General features: G+C 35.0%; 1 protein-coding gene across 1 annotated transcript in view; it reads left to right on the top strand.

Moving 5' to 3' along the window:
• TDRD15 (tudor domain containing 15) overlaps positions 1-12883 on the top strand; it is a 33832-nt gene extending 20949 nt beyond the window's left edge. The window contains exon 4 of the mRNA XM_004745884.3: positions 10971-12883. The gene's annotated coding sequence lies outside the window, so the exon portion shown is untranslated. The remainder of the gene's footprint in view (positions 1-10970) is intronic.
• Positions 12884-16583: the final 3700 nt, after the last annotated feature.

Below are 16583 nucleotides of genomic sequence, written 5' to 3'. Positions count from 1 at the left end.
TTTTTTTCATGTTTCACTTTTAAAGGAATGTTGGATATTTAAGTTAGATCTTTTTACTTGGCCTATAACTTTTTGTGTTTTTTTTTTCTTCAAATTTTTATTAAATTCCAGTTAGTTAACATATAGTGAAGTATTGGTTTCAGGAGTAGTCTTTAGTGACTGATCACTTATGTATAAACGCCAGGGCTCATCACAAGTGTCCTCCTTAATACTCATCACTCATTTAACCCCCACCCCCTCCTCACCTTTTTTCCCCCCATTTCTCATTTTCATGTGTTTTGTTTTGTTCCACATATGAGTGAAATCATATGGTGTTTGTCTTTCTCAGACTTAATTTGCTTAGCAATGCATTCTCGCTTCATCCATGTTTTTGCAAATAACAAGATTTCATTCTTTTTGATGGCTGAGTAATAGTCCATTACACAGGGGCACCTGGGTAGTTCAGTGGGTTAAAACCTCTGCCTTCGGCTCAGATCATGACCCCAGGGTCCTGGGATCGAGCCCCACATCGGACTCTCTGCTTAGCAGGGAGCCTACTTCCTCCTCTCTTTCTGTCTCTCTCTCTCTCTGCCTGCCTCTCTGCCTACTTGTGATCTCTGTCAAAAAAATAAATAAAATCTTAAAGTCCATTTTACACACACACACACACACACACACACACAACCACCTCTTTATCCATCTTTATTCATCAATCGATGGACATTTGGGCTCTCTCCATAGTTTGACTATTGTTAATAATGTTGCTATAAACACTGGGGTGCAGGTACCCCTTCAAATCTGTAATTTTGTTTCCTTTGGGTAAATACCTAGTAGTATAATTGGTGGGTTATAGGGTAGTTCTATTTTTAACTTGTTGAGGAACCTCTATACTGTTTTCCAGAGTGGCTGCAACAGTTCGCATTCCCACCAACTGGGTTAGAGGGTTGTTCTTTCTCTGCATCCTTGTCAACATCTGTTTCCTGTGTTAATTTAACTATCCTGACAGGTGTGAGGTGGTATATCATTGTGGTTTTGATTTGTATTTCCCTAATGATTGATGATGAGCATTGTTTCATGTGTCTGTTAGCCATCTGAAAGTCTTATCAGATATGTCCCTTGCAAATAAATATCTTCTCCCATTTTGTTGGTTGCCTTTTAATTTTGCTGTTTCCTTCACTGTACAGAAGTTTTTATCTTAAGTCCCTATAGTTCTTTTGTTTTTGTTTACTTTGCTTCAGGCGACATGACTAGTAAGAATTTGCTGTGGCTAATGTCAAAGATTGCTGACTATGTTCTTTTAGGATTTTGATGGTTTCCTCTTGCATTTAGGTCTTTCATCCATTTTGAATTTTTGTGTATAGTGTAAGAAAGTGGTCCAGTTTCATTCTGTGTGCTGCTGTCCAGTTTTCCCAACACCATTTGAAGAGATTGTAACACCTCAGAGCAATGGACAGATCATCTGAGCAGAAAATCCAATAAGGAAAGACTGGTTTTGAATAACACATTGAACTAAATGGACTTAACAGATATACTCAGAACATTTCATCCTAAAGTACCAGAATACAGATTCTTTTTGTGTGCACACGGAACATTTTCCAGAATTGATCACATACTGAGTCACATATCAGATCTCAACAAACTACAAAAAGATGGAGATCATACCATGCATATTTTCAGACCACAAAGCTATGAAACTTGAAGTCAACCACAAGAAAAAATTTGGAAAGATCACAAATACATGGAGGTCAGAGAACATCCTACTAAAAAAATGAATGGGTTAATTACGAGATCAAAGAAATTAAAAATGAATGGAACAAATGAAAAGGAAACACAGCAGTTCAGAACTTTGGGACTTGCAGCAAAGGCGGTCCTAAGAGGAAAGTATATAGCAATAAGGCCTATCTCAGGAAGCAAGAAAGTCTCAAATATACAACCTAACCTTACATCTAAAGGAGCTAAGAAAGGAACAGTAAATTAAAGCCAGCAGAAGAGAAATAATAAAGGTTAAAACAGAAATAAATAATATAGAAACGCAAAAACAGTAAAATCAATGAAACTAGGAGCTGATTCTTTGAAAGAATAAAATTGATAAGCCCCTAGCCAGACTTCTCAAAAAGAGAAAGGACCCAAATAAAATCCTGAAAGAGGAGAGATCACAACCAACATCACAAATATAAACAATTAGAATATTATGAAAAATTATATGCCAACAAATTGAGCAATCTGGAAAAATGGATAAATTCCTAGAAACCTATAAACTACCAAAACTGAAAGAGAAAATCTGAAAAGACCCATAGCCAGCAAAGAAATTGAAGGAGTAATCAAAAACCTTCCAACAAAAGTCCATGGCTGGACGACTTTCCAGGGGAATTCTACCAAACATTTAAAGAAGAGTTAATGCCTGTTCTTTCCAAACTGTTCCAAGAAATAGAAATGGAATGAAAACTTCCAAAACTCATTCTATGAATTGAGCATTACCTTGATTTTTTTATTTGGCCTGTAGTTTGGATGTAATTTTCAACATTTCAGAGGTTTCCAACAACATTTTTTTTTTCTACACTTCTATAATTTTTCTTAGGCTATATTAGGATGGCCATAGTAAATTTAAGATTCTAATAACTATTCCCCTTTGGCTAGGATACATTAAATTTTTTTAAAATTAATTTATTTGACAGAGAGCGAGAAAGGGAACACAAGCAAGGGAAGTGGGAGAGGGAGAAGCAGTCTTTCCGCTGAGCAGGGAACCCAGTGTGGGGCTCAGTCCCAAGACCCCTGGGATCATGATCTGAGCCGAAGGCAGATGCTTAATGACTGAGCCACCCAGGTGCCCCAGGATACATTAAAATCTTAGCATGAACTCAATGTAATAGTTTTAATGTATTTTCTTAGTTTACTCATAATTTTTTATTAATCATAGAATAATCAGTTGACTAAAGTTATTTTATCATAATGCTTTTCCATAACATTTCTGTCTTGATGTTCTTGAACATAGATATCTCTGAATGTCATCTAAGTACTAAATCATCATCTTTATAATCCAGTCACAGTTTCTTATATGGTGGATTCATTCATCAAACATTTTGGAAATCTTTGTATTCAATATAGGAGTTAGAAAAATGAGTCAAATTGTGGTTCTTAAGATATTCACAGTGGTGGGAACAAGGTAATTATAAGTGGTACATGGCATGTAATAAGGGTGTATAATAGGGGCTTTAGGACCACAGAGGACAGTGAGCCTAACTTCCCTGGGATTGAGGAACCAGTTGAAAAAGACTTAAAAAAAATATGACTTCTGAGCCTGATTCTTGATAGATGTGTGGTATAATTTGTCAGGGAATTTAGGCAAACCTACAAGGAAGGAAATTATAGACCACATAGTACAGCCAAGCAAAACTGACTCAGTACAAACCAGTTTTGATTGCCAAGGCCCATGGGGAGTTGGGGATAGGAAGAGACTGCTTATGGCCATGGAATTTCTCTTTGGGGCTCTGAAAATGTTCTGAAACTAAATGGTGATAGTGGTTTGTGCAACTGCGTTAATAATATACTACAATCCATTGATCTGTATACTTGAAAAATGAATTTTATGCCAAGTGAATATTTCAGTGAAGATTCTTAAAAATTGCATGTATGGAGCTTATATATATAGCTTATGAATTCAATAAGCTATTCTTGAAGACTAGAGAAGAATGGAGAAGTGTAATGAAATTCTGATATTTAGTTTGTAAGGATCTCAAAATTAAAGGGAATAAAAATCTCAAACCTCAAGGTTCAAAGAATAGATGAAAAGGAGAGCCCTAGGAAGGGGGAAAGTACCATCCTTAGCCAAGATCATTCTGTGCATGTCATTATTAGCTATTGGTGTGTAATTCATTTTTAAACCTTTTTAAAAGTATAGACATGAAAGTATAAAAAACATATCTGTAGCTAGAGGCTTTATTTCTGGTTGAACCACCCATGTAACTGCTACTCAGTTCAAAATGGAACATTACCAAAACTCCAGAAGCTCTTTTCCCATCCTCACAAATACTTATGCCCTCCTCCAATGGATCTACTATCTTGACTTTCGTGGTACTATCTTCCTTTCTGGGTCTTTAAAAATAGTTTTACCACCTAATTTTGCCAACAACCAAGAAAAAATGTGTTTATTTTTTAATGATTCTTTATGGAATCTGGATATCTTTTGGATATGTGCTGGGCTCCATTGCTAGAATTGAGTCATTGGCTGTACACTAGTGTGGCAGAGAATAGAGGAGCTAGGATACCTACTGGATGAATAAGTCCTTTTACCTGGTTGCTGAGTGTATTTTTGTGTATATGCGTTTTCCAAATGCATATGATTAGCATTGGCATGAATCACCAAGATTCACATGGCCATTACTATTGGCTAATCCAAATTCCTCTTCTATAAGCTTTCTTATCTTTGTTTTGCAGATTTGTTCCTTTTGAGCCCCAACCAACCAACCAACTTATATATATGATTTTTGAGTGTTAAAACACTGTTGCATTTCTGGGATGCCCCATTTAGGCATGTTATGTACTCTTTCTAATGTCTTGCTAGACTTGGTGCTAGCATTTTTAAAGGAATTTTGTTTGAGGGATACTGGTCTATGGTTTTGTTCCAGATGTCTTCTCTGGACTTGGTATTAGGGTAATAGAATGAGTTGGGAAATTTCTCCTCTGAGAAATCTTTTTTTTTTTTTTTAAAGATTTTTATTTATTTGATAGAGATCACACGTAGGCAGAGAGGCAGGCAGAGAGAGAGAGAGGGAAGAGGCTCCCCGCTGAGTAGAGAGCCCAATGTGGGGCTCAATCCCAGGACCATGAGATCATGACCTGAGCGGAAGGCAGAGGCTTAAACCACTGAGCCACCCAGGTGCCCCTCTGAGAAATCTTATGGAGGTTTGTATTTCTGACTCATCTTCAGAGAAATTTCAGTTTTTCCCATTTTTCCATTTCATTATTTCTGCTATGACTTTTATTTCCTTTTACTCTGTACTTTATTTCCTTCTTCTAGCTTCTTGAGGTGAACTATTTTAGATCTTTCTTTTTTGCAATGGAAGTGCTTAATGTTATAAACTGTTAAGCATTCTTCACTGGCATCCCATATATTTTGAAATGTTCTCATTTAGTTTATTTTAATATCCTTTTAGCTAATTTGGATCTGATAACAATAAATTTTCTCAGCTTTTGTTTTTTTGTGTGAATATCTTTTGTCATTACTTTTAAACTAACTTCAGACATGTTTTTGTATCCTATGATAAACTTGGAGTGTACAGCTCTGTGTTTGGCAGTTTTAACAAGTTGAGTGACTATTTCCATAAATAATTTTTGCAATATCTTATTATTCAGTATCATTCCTGCAATTCAGTATGCATTCCTTCTGGGTACTTAATGCATTTTGAATTTACTTTTCTGCATGGTGTAAGAAAATGATCCAGTTACATTCTTTTGCATATAGCTCTTCAGTTTCCCAACACCATTTGTTGAAAAGACCATCTTTTTCCCACTGCATATTCTTGCTGCCTTTATTATAGATTAATTGGCTATTTAAGCATAGGTTTATTTATGGGATCTCCATACTGTTTCATTGTTTTGTGTGTCTATTTTTGTGTCAGTACCATATTGTTCTGATTACTATAGTTTCATAGTATATGTTGAAATCTGGGATTATGATATCTCCAGCTTTGTAATTCTTTCCAAAGCTTTCTTTGGCTATTTGGGTTCTTTTGTAGTTCCATACAAATTTTAGGATCATTTTTTCCAATAGATATTTTGATAGGGATTACTGTAAATCTGTAGATTGCTTTAGGTAGTATGGACATTTTAACCATTTTGGCTCTTCGAATCCATAACCATGGAACATATGTCCATTTATTTGTGTCCTCAATTACTTTCATCAGCATTTTATGGTTCTTATAGGTATTTCACCTCCTTGGTTTATTTCTAGGTATTATTTTTGGTGCAGTTATAAATGGGGTTATTTTCCTGTTCTCCTTTATTATTAGTGTATAGAAATTCAATAGATTTCGGTATTAGTTTTGTATCCTGTGACTTGACTTAATTCACTTATTCTAGTTTTTTTTCCTAGAGTCTTTAGGTTTTTAAAATACATATTATCATATAATCTGCAAATAGTAAAAGTTTTACTTCTTTGTTACCGGCTTGGATGCCTTCTATTTCTCTTGTCTGATTGTTGTAATGAGGACTTTTAGTACTGTGTTGAAATAAAAGTGGTGACAGTGGACATCCTTGTCTTTTTCCAGATCTTAGAGGAAAAGTTCCCATGTTTTCACCATTGAATATGATGCTAGCTGTGCATTTTTCACATGAGACCTTTATTATGTTGAGGTGTGTTCTTTTTTTTAAATTAGCCAACATATAGTACATCATTAGTTCCAGATGTACTGTTCAATTCTTAATCAGTTGCATATAACACCCAGTGCTTATCACATCACCCAATTATCCCATCCCCCCACCTGTCTTCCCTCCAGCAACCCTGTTTCCTTCTACTTTGTTGAGGATTTTTATCAGAGTGGAAGATGTACATTATCAAATGCTTTTTTCTGAACCTTTTGAAATGTTTGTTTTCTTGTTAATATATTTTATCATGTTGATTGATTTATATATATTGGACTGCCCTTGCACCCCTGGAATAAATACCAGTTGATTGTGGTGAGTAATTTTTTTAAATGTATTTTTGGATTTGGTTTGTTAATATTTTGTTGAGGATTTTTGTATCTGTTTATCAGAGATGCTGGCCTGTAGTTGTTGTGGTGTGTGTGTGTGTGTGTGTGTTTGTTTTGTAGTGTCTTTGTCTGGTTTTGGTATCAGGGTAATGCTGCCCTAATAGAAATGAATGGATACTATTCTTTAAATCATTTGAATGTTTGGTAGAATTTACTTGTGAAGTCATCTGGTCCTGGATTTTGTTGGGAGATTTTTTTGACTATTGATTCTATTTCATTTCTAGTAACTGGTTTGTTCAGATTTACTATTTATTACTATTATTACTAATTCAGTTTGGGAAGATTATGCTTCTAAGAGTCCATTTCTTCTCAGTTGGTATAATATTATTTTGTATTTCTTTGGTGTAGATAGTTATTTCTCCATTTCTGATTTTGAGTCCTTCGTTTTCCCTTCAGTCTGGCTAAAGAATTATCAATTTTGTTTATATTCTCAAAGGACCAGTTCTTGGTTCTTTATCCATTTTTATTCTTGCCATCCTAGTGGATGTGAAAAGCTATCTTTTGGGTTTAATTTGCATTTAATTAATGATATTGAGAATGTCTTCATGTGCTTATTAGCCATTTGTATATCTTTGAATAAGTTTTCAAAAATTTTCACCATTAAAAATTTTTTTATCTCTATTGTGGAGTAGTAATGTGTATTCTGGATACAAGGCCTTATCCCGTATAGGTTTACAAGTATTTTATGTCATTTTTGAGAGTTGTCTGCTTGGCTTTGATGTCCATTTGAAGGACAGATATTTTTAATATTGATGGAGTCCAGTGATATCCATATTTTTGTTTCTTTTACATTTTCTTTTGGTGTCCTACATAAGAAATTACTACCTACTTCAAGATGATGAATGCTTATAAAAGTTTTTTCCTAAGTTTATTTGTGGACTCTTAATTATCTTCCATTGATGAATAGGATTAGCCTTTTGCCTGTACTTCACCATTTTGATTACTATAGCTTTGGAATATTTTTGAAATCAATGTGAAAATTCTCATTTTTTTTTTCCAAAATGGTTTTGGGTCTGTTACATTTCCATAAGAATGTGGTGGGGGTCACCTTTTAAATTTCTGCAAAAAAGCCTGCTAGATTTTATGGCAGTTGGTTGAATCTGTAGATTAATTTGGTAAGAGTTGCTATTTTAACAACACTGAATTTTCCAATCCATGAACGGGAATGATCTGTTTGTTGATCTTTAATTTCCCTCCTCCATGTTTGTAATTTTTAATGTACAGGTCTTGAAAAACTTATTCTATTTATAAATATTTTCATTCTTTGTTGCTATTATGAAAGATATTTATTTCATTCTCTAATTGATTTTTCCATCTATTGGAATTAGAATACAGTTGATTTTTTTGAAGTTTGACCTTGTGTTTTGTAACCTTTCTGTACTTATCCATTCATTATAATTTGTATATGTGTTTCTTTGGATTTGCTGCATGCAGAATATACTATGCAAAAAAATTTAAGTCTTCCCTTTATTAGGATCCTGTTTTTTTTTTTTTTTCCTTGCCAAATTGCAGTATTTAGAATCTCCAATATAACGGAAAGAAATGGTGGGAGCAAGTATCCATGTCTTGTTGCCTGTATTAGGGGAAAGGCCTGTCTTATACCTAAGTATGATGTTTGTGGTTGTGTGTTAACATTTAAACAGGTTGGAGTTTTTTTCTAGTCTAAATTTGAGAGTTCATCATTAATGGATGCCTACTTTAATTCTCTTGGTTATGTATCACTTTTACCGGTTTCTTTCCCTATTTTTTTATTACATAGAAGACAATGTAGATATATGTTATAGTTATTTTGGGTTATAGTTCCTTCTTTTTAAGATTATAAATTTTTGTTCTGGTAGGTGTTTAAGTTACAAATGGATCACTTGGCTTTTACTCATCTAGTATAAGGGAAGATGTATTTTTAATTTTGTTTTCATGCTTTAATCTTGATCTTTCTGTAGATCACTTTTCTGGAGTCTCAACTAAGAGTCCAGCTTGTTTTCCAGGGTGCTTATATTCTGGTTTGGTCCAAACTGCAAATTCTCCCAAGCACCCTGTTATGTCTGGAAACTCCTCCCAGGTTTCAACCTCTTACCACAGCTACACTAACTATAAAGAGTCTTGCCCTATAAATTTGCAGCTTAGAAGTTGGCTAAGGACGAGTGGAATTAACATGCAAGTGTTTGGTGTTCATTCTCTGTGGATCTAACTGTGACACCTAAATCCCAGCTGCCTTGGATCTTGATTTCTGCATCCTTAATCCAGTAAAACTACTGATCTGTGCTTGGTCTCCCTTCCTGTGCTGTGGTTCAAATAATTTACTTAGGGAATCTGGATGAATATAGGGATTTTTCTATGTATATCTCCTTTCTTAAGGATTACAGCCTTTCATGAGTGCTGTCCAGTGCCTTCAAAAGTTCTATATATTCTCTAGGTTTTATGTCCTGTTGCTTGTTAATAGGACAACTTTAATATCCATCTCATAGCCAAGACAAGAATTCCCTAGTGTTTCATTAACTTACACCATTGAGTAAGGAAGAACTTGGAAGTCATACAATCACTTGGATTTTGGGCATATTCTCTGACCTCTTTGTTTTAATTTCTACTCTTCCTCCATTATAAGCTGGATCAAGCACCGCAGCCACTATATATAACTCTTCTTTACTTATTTGTTCAGTTGATGAGGAACCCAAGTGGCTTTTTCCCCATGTTACCTTTTTTTTTTTTTTTAAAGATTTTATTTATTTATTTGACAGAGATCACAAGTAGGCAGAGAGACAGAGAGAGAGGGGTAAGTAGGCTCCCCGCTGAGCAGAGAGCCCGACTCAACTCTGGGGATCTCATGACCCTGAGATCATGACCTGAGCTGAAGGCAGAGGCTTAACCCACTGAGCCACCCAGGAGACCTTCTCATGTTATCTTAATAGGGTTTTGAGAGATAGCAAAAACGCATGTGTTGGGGCACCTGGGTGGCTCAGTGAGTTAAGCCTCTTCCTTTGGTTCAGGTCATGATCTCGGGGTCCTGGGAAAGAGCCCCACATTGGGCTCTCTGCTCCGCAGGGAGCCTCCTCCCCTGGCCCCTGCCTGCCTCTCTGCATACTTGTGATCTCTCTCTGTCAAATAAATAAAATCTTTAAAAAAACAATGCATGTGTTGAAAGCATTATTTCTCCCTCCTGTCATTATGCATATTGCCAGTAGCACTTTGGTATTCGTTTATTTCTTGATAAACTGGGATAGAGGATTTTAGTTTTCATAAATGGCTACAACACCATCAGTATTCTATCCTGTTCTTTTTTTAAGGAGTGCTGCTTGACTTGTATGATTAGGTTGTACAAGGTTGTGTACCTCTAACTTGTTCATTAAAATAGTCCTGTTTAATTTTGAGTTGCCATGCAAGTAGTCCAGTGACCTTGAAGGTTGCCATGCTCTAGGAAACTCAAGCTACATGGAAAGGTTCCGTTTGGGGTCTTTTCTTGATAGTTCCGGTGTATTACCACTTGCATATCCCTATTTAAGGTCCAGACATTATGGAACAGATTTAAGCCAACCTGCTGTGTTTTGTTTCAATTTCTGCCTCATAGAATCTGTGATGTAATATTATTTTATCCCTGGGTTTTAGGAAGAAGTTGTTGTATAGAAATAATAACTGGACTTGTTAATTTTAGCTCTTCTGACTGGTGTGAAGTGGTATATCACTGTGGTTTTGATTTGTATTTCCCTGATGATGAGTGACATTGAGCACTTTTTCATGTGTCTATTGGCCATTTGATATCTTCTTTGTAGAAATGTCTGTTCATGGCTTCTACCCATTTATTGATCTGTACCCCTGAAGCAAATAATACATTATATGTTAATAAAAAAAAGAAATAATAACTGAAACAAAATTTGGTACCAGATATGAGATGCTGTTATAACTTTTGGACTGAATCATGGGCAGAAACTGGAAGGTCCTTGAGAGGAAACCTGACAGGCCTCAAGGAGGCTGTCAGTGAAGGCCTTAAGCTAAGGAAAATGTTGAAAGCTGGAAGAAAGAAGACTGGAGATCTCTGTTATATATAATAAAAGAATATCTAGCAAAATTGCTACTGCCACAATATGCAAAAAATGAAATTGAGGATTTAGTCTGCAGGGATTTCCAAGCAATTACTGTATGCCTCCTGATTCTTTGTTTTGAATGAGAGTGCCTATAGAAGTTACTCTATGCTTGTCCCACAGTGGTGTGTTGGATGTGAGTGGGCTAACATGGCATTTTGTTTTGTAGGTCTTCAGATCAAGAGGAACTGTACTTGAACGACTACTGGGGAGCCTAATCTACACTTGGACCTGATTTAGATGATGAGGTCTGAGACTGTTTTGGTACCATCACGGATTGAGACTTTGGAGATCTTTCGGGGAAGGGTGTAGTGAATCCTGCATATGGGAATGATGTGAATTGGGGCCAAAGGGCATACTGTGTTATACTTTATTACCGAGAGATTACTACAGTAATATTTAAGTTTTTATCTGCTGTGACTTTGCTATTCCCCCTCAAGAAAAGGAGTATAATTATCATTCCTTTGGGAGTGGGTAGGTTTGAGTGCTTTGACCAAAGTGTAGAGTAGAAATCATTCCATGTGATCTTACAAGGCTAGTTCACAAGCAGTGATGTAGCTTTCACCTTATTTTCTGTAACACTTGTACCTGGTGCCTTGGACCGTCATGCAAGAAATCCAGATACTGCATCCAGGAAGCCCAGGCCACATGGGGAGGCCATGTATAAGGACTCCCGTCAATAGTTCCAGACTCTAGCCATTTGAGTTTTCCTTGCTGAAGCCATGGGTGTTGATTGTACAGAAACAAGCCAACTCCACATATTCATCATATGCAAATTCCTAAGCTACAGGACCCATAAACTTAATAAAGTAGTTCTATACTAAGCCTCGAGGTAGTAAGTGGAATGGCTGGATAACTTCTAAATGACTTTAAAGAATCATTAGAACTTTTGGTGTATAGTAAGAGTAAAAAGGCCTGCTACTGAGTAAAGTACGAGTTTCAGTGAAAAAGTGTGACATGTTTTATCTGCCTAATGGCTTGCTTTTTTATTTATTTGGTTTTGGGACACTAAGTTCTGTGGCCATATGCACTCTTGAGAGTTGTTGACATGCCACTGTAAAAACCAATACATTAGCTTGTACTAGTTTATTTGTAAACATTCCATTTACTTTACATTTTGTTCTACTTGATTAAAACTCAAATGTTTTCTTCAGTTTGCTTCCATATTTTACACATAGTAGATGTAAGATAAATACATACTAATTGAATATTTTGTCAGCTCTCAGAGGGCATTATTCTTGAGTTTTTTTTTTTTAATGACTTCTAGATGATTTAGGAAATAGGTAATTATATATATGTGTTAAATTAAGGGTTAAAGTCTGTCTTAGGGAACTTCATTCATGGTCTGCATATATAATTTGAATATTTTTATGAGGTAAAGATTATAGACAAGCTTTTCTAGCAATTAAGAAAATGTTCCTATAATTTTTGGAGGGTTTTACTGCCATCTACTGGCAGTCATTTCTATAGTTTAAATTCCTTCAAGCTTTATTTCTACTCGTTTTCCTGGCACCGTCTTCTCTTAATTTTTTAAGACTTTTTTTTTTTTTTTAAGGAAGAAGATATTTCAGGTGCCTAAAGAGAGGCTATCATTTTTTTTTTTGAAGAAACCTGATGTTCTACATATGCCTCCTATATAATTTAACAGAAGTGAATAAACATGACCATGTTATTCATTCTTAAGTGCAGTTTTTCCTGCACTCTTTCCATCACTTGCTTGGGTTCCCCTTCCTTTTACCATTCATAGAATTTTTTAACCTCTGCCCTGAGGTACATCATAATAGTCTACATTTTCTTCATGTGCATAGAATTCAGTGAATGAATGGATATAATTATGTGAACATAAATACAATGATATGCTTTTGTTATGTTTTAGAAAAAGATCACATAATTTTTCTGCATTTTGCTTTTCTCACTTAGCATATCAGAAATCTAAGAAGTAACGTAGTTCTATTCTAAATGTATGCATGATTTTAAAAAGCAGTTGTATTTTAATTTTGTTTTTAACAATTTCTCTTGATAGACATTTATTTTTGCATTTTTTGCCACCTTGAATATGATTGCAATAAATATCTGCATGTATATCCCTCTCTAGGTGTAATTTTGTTTCTCTGAGATAGCTTTTTAGTAGCGAAATTACTGGGAGAAAGAATATATTTTTAATTTGAATAGATGTTACCCTGTTGCTTTTAAAAACAGCTGAAAGGTCAGTGTATGAGAATACCTTTTTCTTACACTACCGTTAATACATTTTATAGAATTTTAAACATTTTTACCTGTATGAGAAATTAAAATGATTATTTTAATTTCTTAATTAGCGAATTTGAACAATTTTACATGTTTGTTGACACTGAATTTATTCTATGAAACTTCTAATTTTATGTTTGCACTTTTTATATTGTAAGAAGATAACTCCTTTTGTTTATCATCCCAATTAACAAATCTTTTTGTACAAAAGATAACAAAGTTTTTAACTCTTTATACAACTGAACAGGTCTATCTTTGTTTTAAACAGAGTTTCCTGCATGTAATGAAGAAAGTCTCACTCACCCATATGGGTTGTACCTTCCAGGTCCCTTTCCTCCCCACCCCTCCCTTTTTTTAAAAAATTTTGCAGAATTTTTATTGTCTGAATTTTAAGTTTAAATTTTAACCCATCTGGAATTTAATTACACTTTTCAGAACTGAAAGATCCCATATACCCAGTGAAGTACTGTATCAAATAATTATCAAAATAGATCCACGTAATCAGCAGCCAGTCACTCAGAATAATTCTAGTCTCAATTACTAAAACTGCGTTATCCTAGATATTACTGTCTTGATATCTATGGTAATTGCCTTCCTGCTTTTCTTCCTATTATTGTCTTCTAAACTGGATCTCTAAACATTATAGTTTAGTTTGTTGCTCATTGGCCTTAATATAAATTCATATAATATGTATTTTTATATCCAATATCTTCTATTTAACATTTTGTTGGTGAGTTTTATCTACATAGTGGTGTGTAGCAGTTCATTCTCCTTGTTGTATGGTATTTCATTGAATGAATGTGATTATTCTACTGTTGACAGATATTTGGATTTTTTTCAATGAATGGCAATAGAGAATATAGCTATGAATATTCTTGTGCATTACTTTTGAGGCTTTTGTGCATACATTTCAGTTGGATGTACATTTCAGAGAGAAATTGCCTCATAAGTCATGTAGATTTCCAACTTCAGTAGGTCAGTAATTACTGCCCAGAAGTTTTCCAAAATGATTACACTAGTTTACACTTCCGCCAGTAAGAATTCTAACATTCTACATCTTCACCAATACTTATCATTGTCTTTTTTAATTTTACTCTTTTTTATGGGTAGATACTGGTATCTCACTGTAGTTTTATTTATTTAGGTTAGTCTCTATGTAGTACATCATTAGTTTTTGATATAGTGTTCCATGATTCATTGTCTGCATATAAGACCCAGTGCTCCATGCAATCTGTGCCCTCATTAATACCGATTAACAGGCTCACCCATCCCCCATACCTCTCCCTTCTAAAACCCTCAATATGTTTCCTGGAGTCCATAGTCTCTCATGCTTTGTTTCCCACTCTGATTTCTCCCCCTTCATTTTCTCCTTCCTTCTCCTAATATCCTCCATGCTGTTCCTTTTGTTCCACAAATAAGTGAAACCATATGATAATTGACTTTCTCTTTTTGACTTATATCACTTAGAATAATCTCCAGTCCCATCCATGTTGGTGCAAAACTTGGTTATTCATCCTTTCTGTATTGTACATATGGACCACATCTTTATCCATTCATCTGTTGAAGGCTCTTTCCACAGTTCGGCAATTGTGGACATTGCTACTATGAACATTGGGCTGCATATGGCCCTTCTTTTCACTACGTCTGTATCTTTGGGGTAAATACCCAGTAGTGCAGTTGCTGGGTCATAAAGTAGCTCTATTTTTAACTTTTTGAGGAACCTCCACATTGTTTTCCAAAGTGGCTGCACCAACTTGCATTCCCACCAACAGTGTAAGAAGGTTCCTTTTTGTCTGCAGCTCCTCCAACTTTGTTGTTTCTTGCCTCATCGATTTTTGCCATTCTAATTGGTATAATGTAAGGTGGTATCTCAATGTGGTTTTGATTTGAATCTCCCTGATGGCTAGTGATGAACATTTTTTTCATGTGTCTGTTAGTCATTTGTATGTCTTTAGAGAGGTGTCTGCTCATGTCTTTTGCCCACTCTTTGACTTATTTGTTCTTTTGAGTGTTGAATTTGAGTTCTTTATAGATCTTTATAGCCCTTTGTCTGTAGTGTCATTTGCGAATATCTTCTCATATTTTGTGGATTGCCTCTTCGTTTTGTTGACTGTTTCCTTTGCTGTGCGAAGCTTTTTATTTCGAAGAAGTCCCAAAAGTTCATTTTCACTTTTGTTTCCCTTGCCTTTGGAGGGAAAGTGTCTTGACAGAAGTTGCTGTGGCTGATGTTGAAGAGGTTACTGCCTATGTTCTCCTCTAGGATTTTGATGGATTCCTGTCTTACATTGAGGTCTTTCATCCATTTTGAGTTTACCTTTGTGTATGATGTAAGAGAATGGTTGAGTTTCATTCTTTTGTATATAGCTGTCCAATTTTCCCAGTACCGTTTATTAAAGAGACTGTCTCAACTTTAGTAATCAGTCCCTTCACTGGAGTTTTAATTTGCCTTTCTGATTACTAAAGTTGAATTACTTTCATATGTTCACTAGTCACTAAGTTAAAAATTGCTTTTGGCCACTTTCCTCTTAGGTAGATATTTTCTTACTGATTTGTAGGAATTCTTTACATATTTTGAATCAGGCTCTTTGTTTTCCACTTAGTGCTCTTTAAAAAAATTTTTTTATGACAGTATATTATTTTTGGTTAACAGAAACTCTTAATTCTACATTTATTTTCCTTTATGTTTAGTGCTTTTTGTCATGTTGAAATTAAAAATACTCAAATTCTGTTTCCTAGAGAATTTTATTAAGTTCAATTTACAAGTCACTTAAAAATTTTTACATAAGTGATAAGAAATGGATCAGTATTCACTTTTTACATATAGATATTCATTTGACCCCATAGCACTTACTGAAAAAGGCTCTATATGCTCTGCTGAACTGATAAATCAAGAGTTTATTATCCTGGGTAGGCTTCTGGACTCTTGTGTTCTTTCATGGACAATAAAGTCAATACCTTGCTGTCTTAATTATTGTAGCTTTACACTAAGTCTTGATACCTGGCCGGTATTCACTAGCTTCTTAAAGATTCCTTAGCATTTCTTTACTTTTACATTTCCATAAACCCTTTAATGCTATCCTTTTAACTTTCTACAAAAATACACTCTTGGGATTTTCATTGTGATTTCATTCAACCTGTAGATCATTTAGAGAACATTTACAGCTTCATAATATTGAATCTTCAAGGTGCCTGGGTGGCTCAGTGGGTTAAGCCTCTGCCTTCAGCTCAGGTCATGATCTCAGGGTCCTGGGATCGAGCCCTGCATCAGGCTCTCTGCTTAGCAGGGAGCCTGCTTCCCCCTCTCTCTCTGCCTGCCTCTCTGCCTACTTGTGATCTCTCTCTCTCTCTCTCTCTGTTAAATGAGTAAATAAAATCTTAAAAATATTGAATCTTCAAGTCTCTGAATATGGTGTGTTCTTACATTTAAATTCTTCAAATACTTTGTAACTTTCATAATAAGAATCTTCTACATCTTTAAATAGGCATGTTTCTCGGTATTTGATATTTTGGATATTGGTATAATTTTTAAGATTTT

Source organism: Mustela putorius, unplaced genomic scaffold (assembly GCF_011764305.1).
Source record: "Mustela putorius furo isolate JIRA1106 unplaced genomic scaffold, ASM1176430v1.1 tig00537284_pilon_pilon_pilon, whole genome shotgun sequence".
NCBI lineage: Eukaryota > Metazoa > Chordata > Mammalia > Carnivora > Mustelidae > Mustela > Mustela putorius.
This window is presented reverse-complemented; position numbering and strand designations above follow the sequence as displayed.